Source organism: Alexandromys fortis, unplaced genomic scaffold (genome assembly GCF_014885135.2).
Source record: "Alexandromys fortis isolate MF-2015 unplaced genomic scaffold, M_Fortis_MF-2015_v1.1 scaffold_6, whole genome shotgun sequence".
In the NCBI taxonomy this organism is placed as follows: Eukaryota; Metazoa; Chordata; class Mammalia; order Rodentia; family Cricetidae; genus Alexandromys; species Alexandromys fortis.
Window position 1 is genome coordinate 8,327,236 of NW_026067902.1, and position 15,872 is coordinate 8,343,107.

Genomic DNA, 15,872 nt, shown 5'->3' on the forward strand with positions numbered 1-15,872 from the left:
CTCCCTCCCTCCCTCCCTCCCTCCCTCCCTCCCTCCCTCTATCTCTCCTTCCTTCCTTCCTTCCTTCCTTCCTTCCTTCCTTCCTTCCTTCCTTCCTTCCTTCCTTCCTTCCTCTGAGGCATTTTATTTATCCATGTATTTTGCATCCCCAGAAAAGGAACTCCAGGAGTTTTCCTGCTCATGTTTTTATCTTGCTTCTTCATGGTTCATCAAACCAGCTGAGGATGTCAGTACAATGAAACCAAACAGGGTGGGAGCAGATCATTCTGCCATTTTCCTAGGTCTTTCAGCTGCACATCCAATCTAGGGCTGATCTTGTTATGCTTGTTTGACCCGCCCATGAGGTTCACAAAGATTTCCCCGGTTCGATTATTGTCTTTGTTAGTTTTTATTGTAGTGAAGAGACTCCATGACCATAGCAACTCTTTATTTTTTTTTCTTTACAGCAGAATTAACAAGGCATTGACTAATGAAGTCACTAAATTTAAATATATATTCTTCAGTCATTTGATAAGTATGTAATGAACAGTATTTTCAGCCACTTAGAGTTAACTTCTACAATAGAATTTTACTAATTATTGAATTTATAAGAAGAGGTTTAAAACATTGATATTTCTAGAAATAACAGAAAAAACACTATAAAAATAAATTGGGGAACAGTATACTCACATATTTGCAAAGTCTCTACTGTCTTCTCTACTGCCCTTTTCTCTTTGCCACTGTCCTGTCCTAGAGTGCAGACCACCACTGTTTAGGAGCTGTTGAGGTCTGAAGTACCTCTGCCCTTTCTCAGCTAATCCTAGAAACTAAGTGTGGTTTGTATCTTAGAGACGATAAGTGTGGCCAAGCATCCCTTTTGCCACGGTTACACACTGCAGTTATTACAACTTGAGCTAGGATCTTACAGCTGCCTACCCGGTCTGCTCGTGTTCTCTGTTGCTTTGTGGTTGGGGACCACCACCAGGGCAGGACTGGCTTGGGGCACTTTCTTGACTAAGGCGCTTTAGATTAGAAACCATTCAGTTGCAAGGCCAGCATTCGCTCTGGTCCACAGGCTCTTGTGGTTCCTTCCCTACAGCTCTACAAACTTCCACCTCCTGTCCCGGAGGGGTTAGAGTTGTTTCCTTGGCCTTCCTGGGCCTTGATACCAATCAAACCCATCTTGAACACTAATGTAGTACATAGGGAACTGAGTGCTTGCTTGCTTAACTGTGTAAATGCTGCTCAATTTAAGAAAATTATCAAGGAGATTTCTAATATATATTTTCACACTGGGAATTATAGGAACCGATACATTTCATAATTACAGCTAGATACCTGTTATTTTTTTAAAATATTTATTTATTTATTATGTATACAATAGTCTGTCTGTATGTCTGCAGGCCAGAAGAGGGCACCAGACCTCATTCCAGATGGTTGTGAGCCACCATGTGGTTGCCGGGAATTGAACTCAGGACCTTTGGAAGAGCAGGCAATGCTCTTAACCACTGAGCCATCTCTCCAGCCCCCGATACCTGTTATTTTTATATATAATCAGAGTTCATATTTTCTCTTCAGAACAATAGCAGTGCTAGGGTTAATTCAGCCAAATTATCCCTTATACCCTAGGTAATTATACCTCTGGATGTTCAATAGTTGTTCACATAACACCATAAAACTCAAAGCTGAGATATCCAACCTATAGAAAGTATGTTTTATTTACAATCTAACCCAGCTCAATCTATCTTTGTTACACTCCTAAAGTACCCAACTCTCAGCAGGGGAACCATTTATTATCATGCATCATACGCTGTGAACAACATCTTTTGAATTTTAAAATTTTCATTTTAATTAATGAAAATAACTAAAAGGACATTCAGATCGCTGAACATTAGAATGGTAACTATTAAACATGACCCAAATAACTGCTTTTTTTAATTTTATTTTTATTTATTTTATTAGCATCCAAACCGGCTAGGCTCCCACAAAGCCAGTACATGCAGTAGGGTCAAAACTCAGTGCCATTGTCCTTGGCTTCTCAGCAGCCCTCATTGTCCACCATATTCAGTGAGTCCGCTTTTATCACATGCATTTTCAGTCCCAGTCCAGCTGGCCTTGGTGATCTCCTAATAGATCAGCCCAAATATCTGCTTTTGAACAACAAATATATAACTAGTTAAACAAAGACTTTTAAGGAGCTAGCCCCCTTAATAAGACAATCAGAATCTAAAAAGAGGGTGGGTGATGTTGCTCAATTGGTCGTGTTTACCCAGCATGCAGAAGGCAGTGCTTAAAGCGTTCCACTGCTTTCCAAACACAAGTACCAAAGTCCAGATTCCTAAAAACAAACACGTGGTCAGGTCTGTCGCAGTGATACCCCACTCCAGTTACCAACTTTCATCCTATTTGTTTTCTATTTCTGTAAAGAGGCACCATGACCACAACAACTCTTATAAAGAAAACCTTTCATTGGTGTGGCTCCCTACAGTTTCAGAGGTCCAGTCTCTTATTATCATGATAGGGAACATGGTAGCATGCAGGCAGACATGGTGCTGAAGCTGAGACTGCTATATCTTACAGGCAACAGGAAGTTGACTTACTTACTGGGCACAGGAAATCTCAAAGCCCGCCCCCACAGTGAAACATTTTCTCTAACAAGGCCACACCCACTCCACCAAAGCCACACCTCCGCCACTCCCTATGAGATTATGGGAGCCAATTACATTCAAACTACCACAGCTATCATTGGTGATCTCAAATTTGCCAGTGTAGCTGTGCTTCATCATCTCCGTTAGGAACCAATGACTTTGGAGCATGGTCTGATAAGGATCTGGTGTTTGCATCTCCTCTCAGTACTGCTAATGCTCTTGAGAGCACTGGTCAGGACACTCATGGGTACCATAGTGATGGTATGGAGAGATGGCAGAAAGAGCTACTGGAGTTTTTTTTTTTTTTTAAATATTTATTTATTTATTATGTGTACAATATTCTGTCTGTGTGTATGTCTGCAGGCCAGAAGAGGGCACCAGACCTCATTACAGATGGTTGTGAGCCACCATGTGGTTGCTGGGAATTGAACTCAGGACCTCTGGAAGAGTAGTTTGTGCTCTTAACCTCTGAGCCATCTCTCCAGCCCCACTCCTATTTTCTTAATGTCAGAACTTTTCCTTTCTGCCATGCAAAGACCATTCCACATAAAGAATGTATTTTTTTGAGGGTGGGGGCACACTTCTGTAATCCTAGCACTTGGGAGGTGGAGGCAGGAAGGTGGTGAGTTTGAGGCCAGGCTGGTCTACATAGTAATATTGTCTCAAAAAAACGTGAAGGGGTAGGAGAAAGAGACTGTATCTCTCAGCTTTCCTTGTTGGTAGTTGTGGCATTGTGACCAAGGCTGGAGAGTGAGATTTAAATAAGTGTTCATGTCAATATCGGGATCCTTCATTGAAACGAATGGAATCTTGGTGGGAGGATTGGAGCTTTCACGTCCCAATTTGGACTGTGAGTTGTGCACACGATAGCAGAGTAATGACTTGAAGGGAAAATGAGCCCTGGGTCACTATCTGTCTTAGTTTGGGTTTCTATTGCTGTGAAAAGTCACCATGGCCACAGCAGCTCTTATAAGGAAAAATCTTTAATTGAGGGGGCTCACTCACAGTTTCAGAGGTTCAGTCCATTATCATGATGGTGGGTCATGGCAGTGTGCAGGCAGACATGTTCCTGGAGAAGGAACTGAGAGTTCTACATCTTGATCCACAGGTAGCAGAAGAAGTCTGTGTACTAGGCCTACTTTGAGCATATGAAACCTCAAAGCCTGCCCACACAGTGACACACTTATTCCAACAAGGCCACATCCACCCCAGCAAGGCCACACCTTATAATAACATCACTCCCTATGGGTCTATGATTTTTGTTCAAATCACCACACTATTCCTAAGCCAGCTTTAGGCTAAGTTATTTCTAGATTTGAAAACATTTTTTACATTAATCTTTATCTTTATTTATTTGTGTGCATGCATGCGCACATGCACCCAGGCAATCACATGCACCCAGAAGAGCACATGCATGCGCCCCTATGCCACAGCATGCACCCCTATGCCACAGTATGCATGCAGAAGACAAAGGACAACTTGTAGGACTAGCTTCTCTCCTTTAATCGTGTGATCTCAGCTCCGCAGCCTCAGCAACAGATACCTTAGCCTGCTGAACTATCTTGCTGGCCCCAGACACTCTCCCATGGAACAGTATGTAGCTGAGGATAATCTTAAACTCCAGGTCCTCTTGCCTTCATGTCCCAAGTGCTGGGATTGCATACATGTGCCACCACTGAGCATGCTGCCATACTCCCTGCCATGATGGTAGTGGACCGAACCTCTGAAACTGTAAGCAAGCTACCCCAATTAAAAGTTTTATTTCCTTATAAGGGTTGCCATGGCCATGGTGTTTCTTCGCAGCAATAAAAACCTTAGTTAATACACCCACTAAAGAAAAAATCCACCAACAAGATATTAAACATTTAAGTCCCGAACATAGGCATACTCAAATTCATACAAGTACTACTGATCTAAAGCCACAGATTAAACCCAGTACAGTGATAGTTGGTGACTTCAATACTCCACACTCACCAATAGGACATCCAAACAAAAATCAAAGAGAATTGTTAGTTAAATGTCATAAATCCAATGGACCTAACAGACATCTACAGAAGATTCCACTCAAGTACTAACTAATGCAAATTCTCTTTGTAAACCTGTGGAATTCTCTCTAAAACTGATCACCTATTAGGGCATAAAGCAAGTCTCAAAATATACAGAAAAAAATCAATAAACTTAATGATGCACCTGAAGGCCTTGGAGAAACATGAACAAGCCAAAACCAAATGGGAAAAGACAATTAAAATCAGGACCTGCCATTAATTAAATAGAAACAGCAACGACAAAGAGAATCGAAGAGAGGAAGAGCCCGCTCTTTGAAAAGATTAATGAGATTGGCAAGCTCTTAGCCAAATGCACCAAAAGAAACAGAGACCTAAATTAATGCAATTAGAAGTGAGAAGAGAAATATTACAACAGATACCAGTGAAATTCAGAAGATTATATGGACATATTTAATTGAAAAATCTAATAGAAACAGACAAATTCCTAAGAAGCATACAGCATACTGCAATTATACCAAGATGAAATTATCTAAACAGACCCATAGACAGACATGAGATCGAAGCGGGGATAAAGAATCTCCCAACTAAAATGGACACAGGACCAGATGGAGTCACTGCCGAATTCTACCAGAACTTCAAAGCACCAACATCGATACTTCTTAAATGATTTTCTAAAATATAAAAAGAAGGAGGGCTTCAAAACTCTTTTCTTGAAGCCAGTATTACCTAAGCTAGATAAAGATACAACAAAAGAAAGAAAATTAAATGTTGATTTCTCAGTAAAACACTGGCAAGTCAAAACCAAGATCATTCTTCATGACCAAGTTGGCTTCATTCGAGATGCAAGAATGATTCTAATAAATGTTACCCACCACACCACGAGTCTCAAAAATCACATGATCATCTCATATTTGGAATGGTGTTTGAAAATATCTAACATTCCCTCATGATAAAATCATAAAGAGGCTAGAGATGTCGGGAACATACCCCGATATAATAAAGACCACACACTTCAAACCTATAATCGACATCCTGCTAAGTGGAGAAAATCTCAGAGTGTTCCCACTAAGATCAGATACAAGGCAAGGGTGTCCACTCTCTCCACTCTTATTCAGTGTAGTGCTTGAACTCTTAGCTAGAGCAATATGGCAAGAGAAAAAAATGTAAGAGCCACACGCAGGGAAAGCCGTCAGAGGGTCCTCGTTTGCAGACGCTACAATCTTACCCATATGCGATCCCAAAGAGTCCACCAAAAACCTTGGAAAGCTGATAAATATTTTCAGCAAAGTGGCAGGATACAATTTATCTTTTTAAAATAGTATTTTATTAATTATTTGATAACTACATATAATTATTTTGGTCATATTCCACCCACACACCGTCAGGATACAAAACTAACATAAAAATCAGTAGCCTTCTTCCATTCAATGCCAAATATACTGAAGAAGATTGGAGGAAACAGTTCCACTCACAACAGTGACAAACACACACACAAAACACCTGGGAATAAATCTCACAGAGGAGATGAAAGGCCTCTGCAACGAAAACTTTAAGATACTGAAGAAAGAAAATGAAGACGACACCAGAAGGTGGAAAGATTTCCCATGCTCATGAATTGGCAGGATTAATATAGTGAAAAATGGCCATTCTACCAAAAGTAATCTCCAGGTTCAATATAGTACCAGCCAAAATATCAGACTTTTCTTAATAGACCCAGGAAAAAAAAATCTTAAATTTTGTATGGAGGTACAAAGACAGGATAGCCCAGGCAATCCTGCACGATACAGAACACTGCTGTAAGTAACAATACCTGATCTCATATACTACAGAGCCACAGTAATACAAACAGCACGGCACAAACACAGATGCTTAGATCCATGGGACAGGATAGAGGACCCAGACACAGCCCCGCACACCTACAGCTACTTTGACAAAGATGTCAAAATACACATCAGAGAAAAGACAGCATCTTCACAAATGGTGCTGGGATTTCAACGTGCAGAAAAAAAAAAAAAACCCTATATCCTTACCTTCAACCTTGCCCAAAACTCAACTCTAAATGAATGAAGGAATTCAAGCTATGACCTGGTACCCTAAACTGCTGAGGTTAAAGGTAGGGAATACTCTTTGAATTCTAGGCAAAGGTAAGGACTTTGTAAATAAATTCTAGTCACTCAGGAGGTAAGAGAAACAATTGATAAGGGGGAATCTCATGGACTAAAGAAAATGGTCAATTGAGTGAAGAGACAGGCCAGAGAACAGGGACTGGGGGAATCTTAAAACAGAGTGTTAGTGTCTAGGATACACAAAGAACTCAAAAAAAAAAACTAAATACCAAAGGGGAAAAACCTACCCAATTGAAAATGGACAGTGGAACTGAACAGAAAGTTCTCAAAAAAGAAGAGATACAAATACCTAGTCAACACTTGAACAAGAGCTTTGGACACCCTTAGCCACCAGGGAAACACTGATTAAGACTACATTAAGATCACACCTGAAGAGCTGTCGAGGCGGCTTAGAGGGTAAAGGAAGGCACCTGGCCCCAAGCCTGGTGACTTGAGTTCTAACCCCGGAACCACGTAGTAAAAGGAGAGAATTAACTGCCGCAAGTCGTCCACATACATAATGTAGCATTCATGCAACCCCGCCAAGAAATAAATAAATGCAAAGAAAGATTCTGCGGCAATGCATTATGGTAAAAACATCTTATATTCTAAGAGACTGGAACTTTTGCTGGACCTCCCAGCCAGAGTTATACACGTTGAGGTCAGTTAGAACTTAAAACTGCTCTCCTGCTGTGTACTCAGCCTGTTCGTTTACCTATGTCTAAGAGAACAACGTGACAACCAGCTTTGTTTGTCCTAACTACGGTTTCTATTGCTGCACCAAAACACCATGGCCAAAAAAGCAAGTTGGGAAAGAATGGTTTTTTTTGGGTTACACTTCCACATTGCTGTTATTCACTGAAGGAAGTCAGGACAAGAACTCAAAACAGAACAAGATTCCAGAGGCCGAAGCTGATGCAACGGCCATGTAGAGGAGCTGCTTACTGGCTTGCTCAGCCTGTTTTCTTATAGAACCCAGGACCACAGCAGCCCAGGGATGGCTGGGCTGGGCCCTCCCCCATTGATCACTAATTGAGAAAATGCTTTACAGCTGGACCTCATGGAGGCATCTCCTCAACTAAGGCTCCTTCCTCTTTGATGGTTCTAGTTGTGTCAAGCAGACACAAAACCAGCCCGTACGCTTGCCGAGGATTTCCCATGTGATCAGCTTTTACAACCTAAGCTAATGCACAGCTGCAATCTTAAATTATGAGCTCTTCCACGGCCTAACCAGGACAATGCATGTGTATCTTTTGCAGGAAACAGCAAACACAGAGGTAGAAAGCAATCCTCTAAAATGAATATCCACCATAAACGTCTGCAGTGCTTATAGACTTATTGGTTAATAGACAATGATGCTTGGAAAACTGTTTGTTTTCTGGTCAGCTGGGGTCAGTTGGAGTCAGAGATGTAATCACTTGCAAAATTCTTTTAAAGATTTCTATAAAGTATTCCTCATTATCTCCCCATGTGATAATTTTTGTGCTGGTCAATAAAAAAGTTGTTAGTGACAGACAAAGTCACACAACTGACAGACGCACACAGGGGCAGATCCACAAGACAGCCTCGAGGCAAGCACAGACTCAGATTCCTACAGCAGTCAGAGGATAAAAGGCCGGAGCATGAAGGAGAGAATTTGTATCGGGTTTTGTTTTGGTTTAATGGCGCTCGTGGGAAATGCTTTTATTTCTTTCCTTAATGTGACACTGATGCATTATTGGTGACTTGGAGCTAATCACTAATGCATTTAATCCAGGCAAGAGTGCATCTCCCCCTGTCAGAATGGCAATCATCTGAAACACAGATAACAAATGCTGGCGTGGATATGGGGAAAGGGGAGTCTTATACACTGCTGGTGGGATTAGGAACGAATGTAGCCAGTGTGGAGATTCTCAAAAACCTAGAACCAGATCTGCCGTGGGACCCTGAGGTACCATTCCTAGGCAGATACCCCAAAAATTCTGTCCTTGCTGTGGAGATATTTGCACATCTGTGCTCCTTGCCACTCTGCTCGCAATAGCTAGGAAATATCATCAACCTAGATATTCACCAACTGATTAGTGAATAATGAAACCATGCGTGCAAAGGAATATTACTCAGCTGTAAACAAAAGTGTTACACTGAAATCTGAGGTAAATGGATGGAACTGGAAAATTTAAATTGCATCAGATAGCTCAGGCCCAGAAAGACAAACGCTACCTGTTCTTCTTCATATGAGGGCAATTTTGTTTTGTGTGTTTAACCTGGAGTACATGAGAAAGATAGGAAGCTAGAAATGGGCTATTGGTGGGCAGAGAGGTATTTAGGGAGGGAGACGGTAGAATATGGGCGAAATGAAAGTAGAGAGAGTGATGCTGGGTGTGGAAGGGTCCAAGCAAGATGTGGAGTGATGGGGATGGGGAAGTGAGGGGACAGAGGAAGACTTAACAAAAAATGAGGTGTGCATGAAGAAGCTATTTGGAAACTAATGGTTTCGCAATCCAAGTATATATACATAATAAGAGGAGACAATAAAATGTGATATAAAAGAACGGGTATGTGGCATATTCTTTAAGTCCCAGTTCTAAGGAGGCAGAGGCAGGAGAATCTCTGTGACTTTACATTTAAATATGTGTGTGTCCCTTTAAATTTAATTAAAAAATATGTTGTTGGGCCTGGAGAGGACACTGATGAACACCTGCAATGGTGGCTCACAACTGTCTGCAACTCTACCTGCAGGGGAGCCAATGCCCTCTTCTGGCCTCTGTAGGTATCTGCACACATATGGCACAATCATACACCACACACACACACACACAGAGAGAAATAAAAATAAATCTCTAGGTTTTTTTTTTTTTTTTTTTTTTTGGAGACAGGGATTTTCTGTGTAGCCCTGGCTATCCTGGAACTCACCATGTAGATCAGGCTGGCCTCAAACTCAGAGATCTGCCCGCCTCAGCCTCCTAAGTGCTGGGAATAAAAGTGCGCGTCACCATCCTTTAAGCATTTTTATTGTTGGGTGTGTGCAGGACATATGCGAGGGAGTTCTTGTGCCATAGCATGCATGCACAGGTCAAAGAACAACTTTAGGGAGTTGGTTTTTTTTCTACTTTTACATGGGATCAAACTCAGGTTCCCAGGGTTGCATGAGCCAGATCATAAGTCATATGTTAGAAACTGGGTAGGGTGCCACCATGGCTGACAGCCAGCCAGAGTGTGCCACCGTGACTAATGGACAGTCAAACGTTCACCATTCTTTTTTTTTTTTTCCTTTTTGGTGTTTTGAGACAGGGTTTCTCTGTGTAGCTTTGGCTGTCCTGGAACTCACTCTGTAGACCAGGCTGGGCTCAAACTCAGAGATCCGCCCGCCTCTGCCTTCAAAAGGCATGTGCCACCACTGCCCAGCTTCACCGGTCTTTTAACGATACACATTTGGATCACTTTTACTTCCTGTACATCAGCTGCTATGAGCTGCGGACTATGCCTCTAGTGTCTGACACTGCCTGTTGCTCCCACCCCTCTCCTTAGGCTTCTTCTCTTTCTGGTCAATGGTAAGACACCATGACCAAGGCTACTTATAAAAGAAAGTGTTTAATTGGGCTTTACAATTTCAGAGGGTTAGAAGCCATGACTGTCACGGTGGGGAGCATGGCAGCTGGCAGGCACGGTGCTGGAGCAGGAGCTGAGAGCTCACATCTTGGTCCACAGGCAAGAGGCAGAGAACTAATTGGGAGTGGTGTGGGCTTTTGAAAGTTCAAAGCCTTCTACCCAGTGACACACCTCCTAATTCTTCCCTAAAACTTCCAATATCTGGGGACCTAGTATTCAAATATATGGGGGGGTATTATCATTCAACCTACTGCAGTGTGGCTAGGAAGCGTACCCCTCTTTAGAAGGGGCAGAAGTTTCTGGGCAGTGGTGGCGCACGCCTTTAATCCCAGCACTTGGGAGGCAGAGGCAAGCGGGTTTCTGTGAGTTCGAGACCAGCCTGGTCTACAAGAGCTAGTTCCTGGACAGGCTCCAAAACTACAGAAAAAAAAAAAAAAAAAGAAAGAAAGAAAGGGCAGAAGTCTGTTTTTCCAGCTTTCCTCAAGAGCAGTGGTTCTCAACCTGTGGGTCACAACCCCTTGCTGGTTGAGCAACCCTTCCACAGAGGTCGCCTAAAACCACTGGAAAACAGATATTACAATACAGAACAGTAGCAAAATTATAGTTCTGAAAGTAATAAAAATAATTTTATGGCTGGGGATCATCACAACATGAGGAACTGTATTAAAGGGTCGCAGCATTAGGAAGGTTGAGAACCGCTGCCTTAGAGTCTGGTGCACGCTAAGCGAATTCCACCAACTGGACGTCCCACAAGACACTGCGTGGTGGTTTGCTAGGTAGGAAAAGGAAATGAGTCCTCTTGTTTGGAATTAAAAGAATTTCCCTGAAACAAGAACAAGTACGCGTATCTTTGCATTTTATGCAAATAAGTGTAAGATAAAATTCTCACAAGGAAATGACTAAATCTCTGTCTGCGAGGATTATTTTCTCACCTTTGGCACGAAACAAATCAGCCAAAGCCTCCGTAGCTTGAAATAACCACCGTCTCTTTCTCTTGACATTGTTGGGCAGAACTCAACTGCTTGGCTAGGTGGTTGTTCTTGCCTGGGGAAGTCCAAAGAGGCTGCCTGGGGCAGCCTCATTCACAGGCCCAGGGGGAACCTCAATTCAGACAGCTGGGCTGGAAGGCTTGTGATGGTCTCTGGCTCTGCCCTCCACCAACAGCTGAGCTCAGGCTTGTGCTCGTGGTGGCCTCAGGTTCCAGGAGCAGCAAGGACAAACCCCAACGTTCAGAAGAAGCTGTTTGCCTCTAGCGCTCGCCCCCCCCCCCAGGGTTTCTCCGTAGCTTTTGGTTCCTGTCCTGGAACTAGCTCTTGTAGACCAGGCTGGCCTCGAACTCACAGAGATCCGCCTGCCTCTGCCTCCCTAGTGCTGGGATTAAAGGCGTGTGCCACCACCACCAGACATGTGCTTTTTTTNGAGAGAGAGAGAGAGAGAGAGAGAGAGAGAGGTATAAATGGAGATCGTTTGTTTCTGGACTGCCCAGACTGGAATAATCACACAGAAACTATACTGATTACAACACTGCTTGGCTTATTAAGCTTCTTATTAATTAACTCTTATATTTTAAATTAATTCATTTCTATTAATCTGTGTATCACCACGAGACTGTGGCCTGCCCATAAGGTTCCAGGGCATCTGTCTTCTTTGGCAGCTACATGGCATCTCTATGACTCTGCCTACTCTCTTTATATATCTCTGTTCAGATTTCCCACCTGGCTTTACTCTGCTAAGCCATTGGCCAAAACAGCTTCTTTATTAACCAATGGTAATAAAACATAGTTACAGCATACAGAGGGGAATCCCATATCAGAGAGGGTCTCACTTAAATAACCCAGTCTGGCCTCACTCCTCCAACTAGATCAGTTGCTGAGGATGTCCTGATCTTCCTGCTTCTCCCTCCACATCTGACTTAATGCAGAGCTAAGGTTCTGAGCATGCTAGGCAAGCAAACCAACCAAGCCACCCTTTTTAACCCCTTCAAGCAATGTAAATGTCCCATTGGCCAAAGTAGTCAGTCATATGACCATGCCCAGATTTGAATGGCATGAAATTTAATGCTGGATTCAACACTCATTCTTGATGCTTTTGCTGTGGCCATATTTTTAGTTTTTAATTTTGCTGGAACTGAGGGTAGGACTCAGGGTCTTGTGATTGCTAAGCAAGTAATCTGCCACTGAGATAAATCCCCAACCCTCTTTGTGGCCATAATTTTAGCCTAACGAAATTGGCTGTGTAACAGGTTTTTATTATTGTTTTTTATTTCTGCACTTTGTCTTAACAAGTTAATTATTTTGGATGGGGTAGTCAAAACAGAGTCTGGCAATGCAGCCTCGGCTGGCCTAAAATTTGCAAAGACCTTTTTGACTCTGTCTCCCAAGTGCCTGTGCTACTATAATGGGCCTTTCTTTCTTTCTTTCTTTCTTTCTTTCTTTCTTTCTTTCTTTCTTTCTTTCTTTCTTCCTTCCTTCCTTCCTTCCTTCCTTCCTTCCTTCCTTCCTTAAAATGAACTTTTGTAAATGGTAATCATGAACTCTACCACCAAGATACATTCACATTTGTGTGTGTGTGTCCTGGTTTCCTTTCTGTTGCTTTGATAAAACATTCTAGGGGAGCTGGAGAGGAGGCTCAGTGATTAAGAGCACATACTGCTCTTCCGGAGGGCCTGAGGTCATGTCCCAGCACTCACATAAGGTGGCTCACCGCCACCTGGAACTCCAGTGGATCTGATTTCTCTGGTCTCTGGAGTTACCTTTACTCACACACAGATACATTTTTAAAAACAATAACAACAATATTTTTTAAACCCACTATAACCAAAAGCAGCTTTAGGAGGAAAGGGTTTATTTCATCTCCCAGACAGAAACCCAGAAGGATGCTGCTGGCTCAGCTTGTATTCTTTTCTTTTTCAGTTTTCCCTTTTATTGAAAATATTCTTTTCTCATACAATATATCCTGATTACAGTTTCCCCTGTACAGTTTCTACTCCTCCCAGTTCCCCCTATCTCCTCTCCCATCTGGATCCACTCCCTCTGTGTCTCACAGGTTTCTAAGGGATAACAACAAACCATGACAAAATAAAATAAAAGATAAGCCAAAACCCATCACATCAAGGCTGGACAAGACAAACCAACAGAAGGAAAAGAGCCTAAAAGAAGGGACAAGAATTAGAGACCCACTCATTCACACACGTAGGAGTCCCATAAAAAGAATACTACATGAAAGCCATAGATATACAGAGAGGACCTGGTGCAGACGAGCAGGTCCTGTGCATGCTGCTTCAGTCTCTGTGAGCTCAGATGAGCCTTGTTCAGCTGATTCAGAGGGCCTTATTCTCCTGGTGTCCTCCATCCTCTCCGGCTCTTAGTGTCTTTCCACCTCCTCTTCTGCAGGCTTACCTGAGCTCTGACTGGAGGGATTTGATGGAGACCTGCAATTAGACTCTCTCTACATAACGTCTGGCTGTCAGTCTCTGTATTTGTTCCCACCTGCTGCCAGAGGAAGCCTTTGTGATGTTGACTGGATAAGGCACTGGTCTACTAGTATAGCAGGATAACATTAGGAGTCATTTTTTTTATTTTTATTTTATTTTTGACAAGTAGTGATTGGTTTTACCCTAGGTCTCTGGGGTAACTAGTCTCTGGTTCTTGGTCACATAAGCTAGTTTCAGATATGGGCTCCATCTCACAGAGTGGGCCTTATCAGACATTAGTTGGCTACCCCTGAAAGTTCAGTGCCCCCGCTGTCTTAGCATACCTTGAAGGCAGGACAGATTGTAGGTCAAAGGCTTTGTGACTAGGTTGTTGTATATGTTTTTCTTTTGACAGCCTATGAAGTACCTTCCTGCACCAAAGACAGTAGAATGTAGGGGTGACGGTTCCATGTAGGCATCAGCTCAACTCCTCCATATTCAATGAATTATATGGTGTTATCCTCAGCAATGAAGTCTTGCTGTCAGTTTGTGGAGAGCAGCCTATTCTCTCAGCAACACCTTAGGATGTTTGGGGATTTCCATGGGATCTCTTTGGCCCAACTACTCAATAGAATACAACCCAGTCTCACTATTGAAAGCCTTGATTGGTGACAAGAGATGGCCAGTTGGATCCATATCCCCCATTGTTAGGAGACCCCATGATTGCCTTCATATATTTAAGGGTGTTTCTACTGCACTAGATTTCCACATCATCCTTAAATGCCCCTCAATTCCTGGCTCTGCTCCCCAGCACTGGCAACAGGTGTGTGTCAGTTATCCTTGTGTGTGCTGGGGCTCTGCACTGAACCATCTGAGAGTATCCAGTCCCCTCACCTTTGCATTCATTCATTCATTCATTCATTCGTTCGTTCATTTATTTATTTACTTTTTCCAGATAGATCTGTGTAACAGTCCCAGCTGTCCTGGACTCTGTAGAACAGGCTGGTCTTGAACTCACAGAGATCCGCCTGCCTCTGCCTCACAAGTGCTGGGATTAAAGGTGTGCGCCACCACTGCCTGGCTCACCTTTTCTTTTATAATGGAATGATTTGATTTTATTTGATAGCCCTATTTTTTCTTTTTAAAGTATTGGTGATTAAACTGACGTTTTTTTTTTGGGACTGAATGGCTGTGGGACTAGGTGGGACAGAAACTTCCATTTACAAATGGTGGTGAGCCAGGCAGTGGTGGCGCACGCCTTTAATCCCAGCACTAGGGAGGCAGAGGCAGGCGGATCTCTGTGAGTTCGAGGCCAGCCTGGTCTAGAAGAGCTAGTTCCAGGACAGGAACCAAAAGCTACAGAGAAACCCTGTCTCGAAAATAAAACAAAACTAAACAAACAAACAAAAAAAAAAACAAAAACAAATGGTGGTGAAACATTTGGCAAGAATTTTCACATAAAGCCTGAGAAAGCTTAAAAAAAGATTCTAGATAGATAAGAACAGAGTCAAGTGAATCTTTTTGGTAACTGTATTTTCTCTGGTAAACTCTGTTTGCTGGCCACAAACAGAAGCGCAGCTCCTTTAAGAGAGATTTCCTGATTCAGCAATAGCAGCAAAAACTTCACAGCTCTTTTAGGAGGCCCTGCCACCAAACACTTAAATAGTGTTTATGAACAGCCGGCAGCACGCTTCTTGGTGGTGGCATGGACCTGGAAACTCCACAGAGCTGTGGCAATAAACAGGGGTGGCTCCCGCCTGCACCTCTGCCGTGAAGCTAGACTCTCAGGAAGCCAAGGAATGGGGTGAAGCCGGTGGCTAAAACTGCATCTTTAATCCTAGCCACGCTGCTTAGCAGATTAAAGACTCATGTGGTCAGAAAAAATAGAGATATACAGTAAAGATAGATTCAGATGGAAAAACAAACAACAAAAAACTTCTAAATGGTTTACAGTATGTTTAAAAATATACGTAGGCTTGGGAGAGAAAAGAAATAGAATAGATAATCCCAGCACTCGGGAGGCAGAGGCAGGTGGATCTCTGTGAGTTCGAGACCAGCCTGGTCTACAGAGCTAGTTCCAGGACAGGCTCCAAAGCCACAGAGAAACCCTGTCTCGAAAAACCAAAAAAAAAAA

At 42.7% G+C, this 15,872-nt stretch overlaps 1 pseudogene; it reads right to left on the bottom strand.

Moving 5' to 3' along the window:
• Positions 1-127: 127 nt before the first annotated feature.
• On the bottom strand, positions 128-2,881 carry LOC126494769 (40S ribosomal protein S15a-like; annotated as a pseudogene).
• Between the last annotated feature and the right edge of the window lie 12,991 nt (positions 2,882-15,872).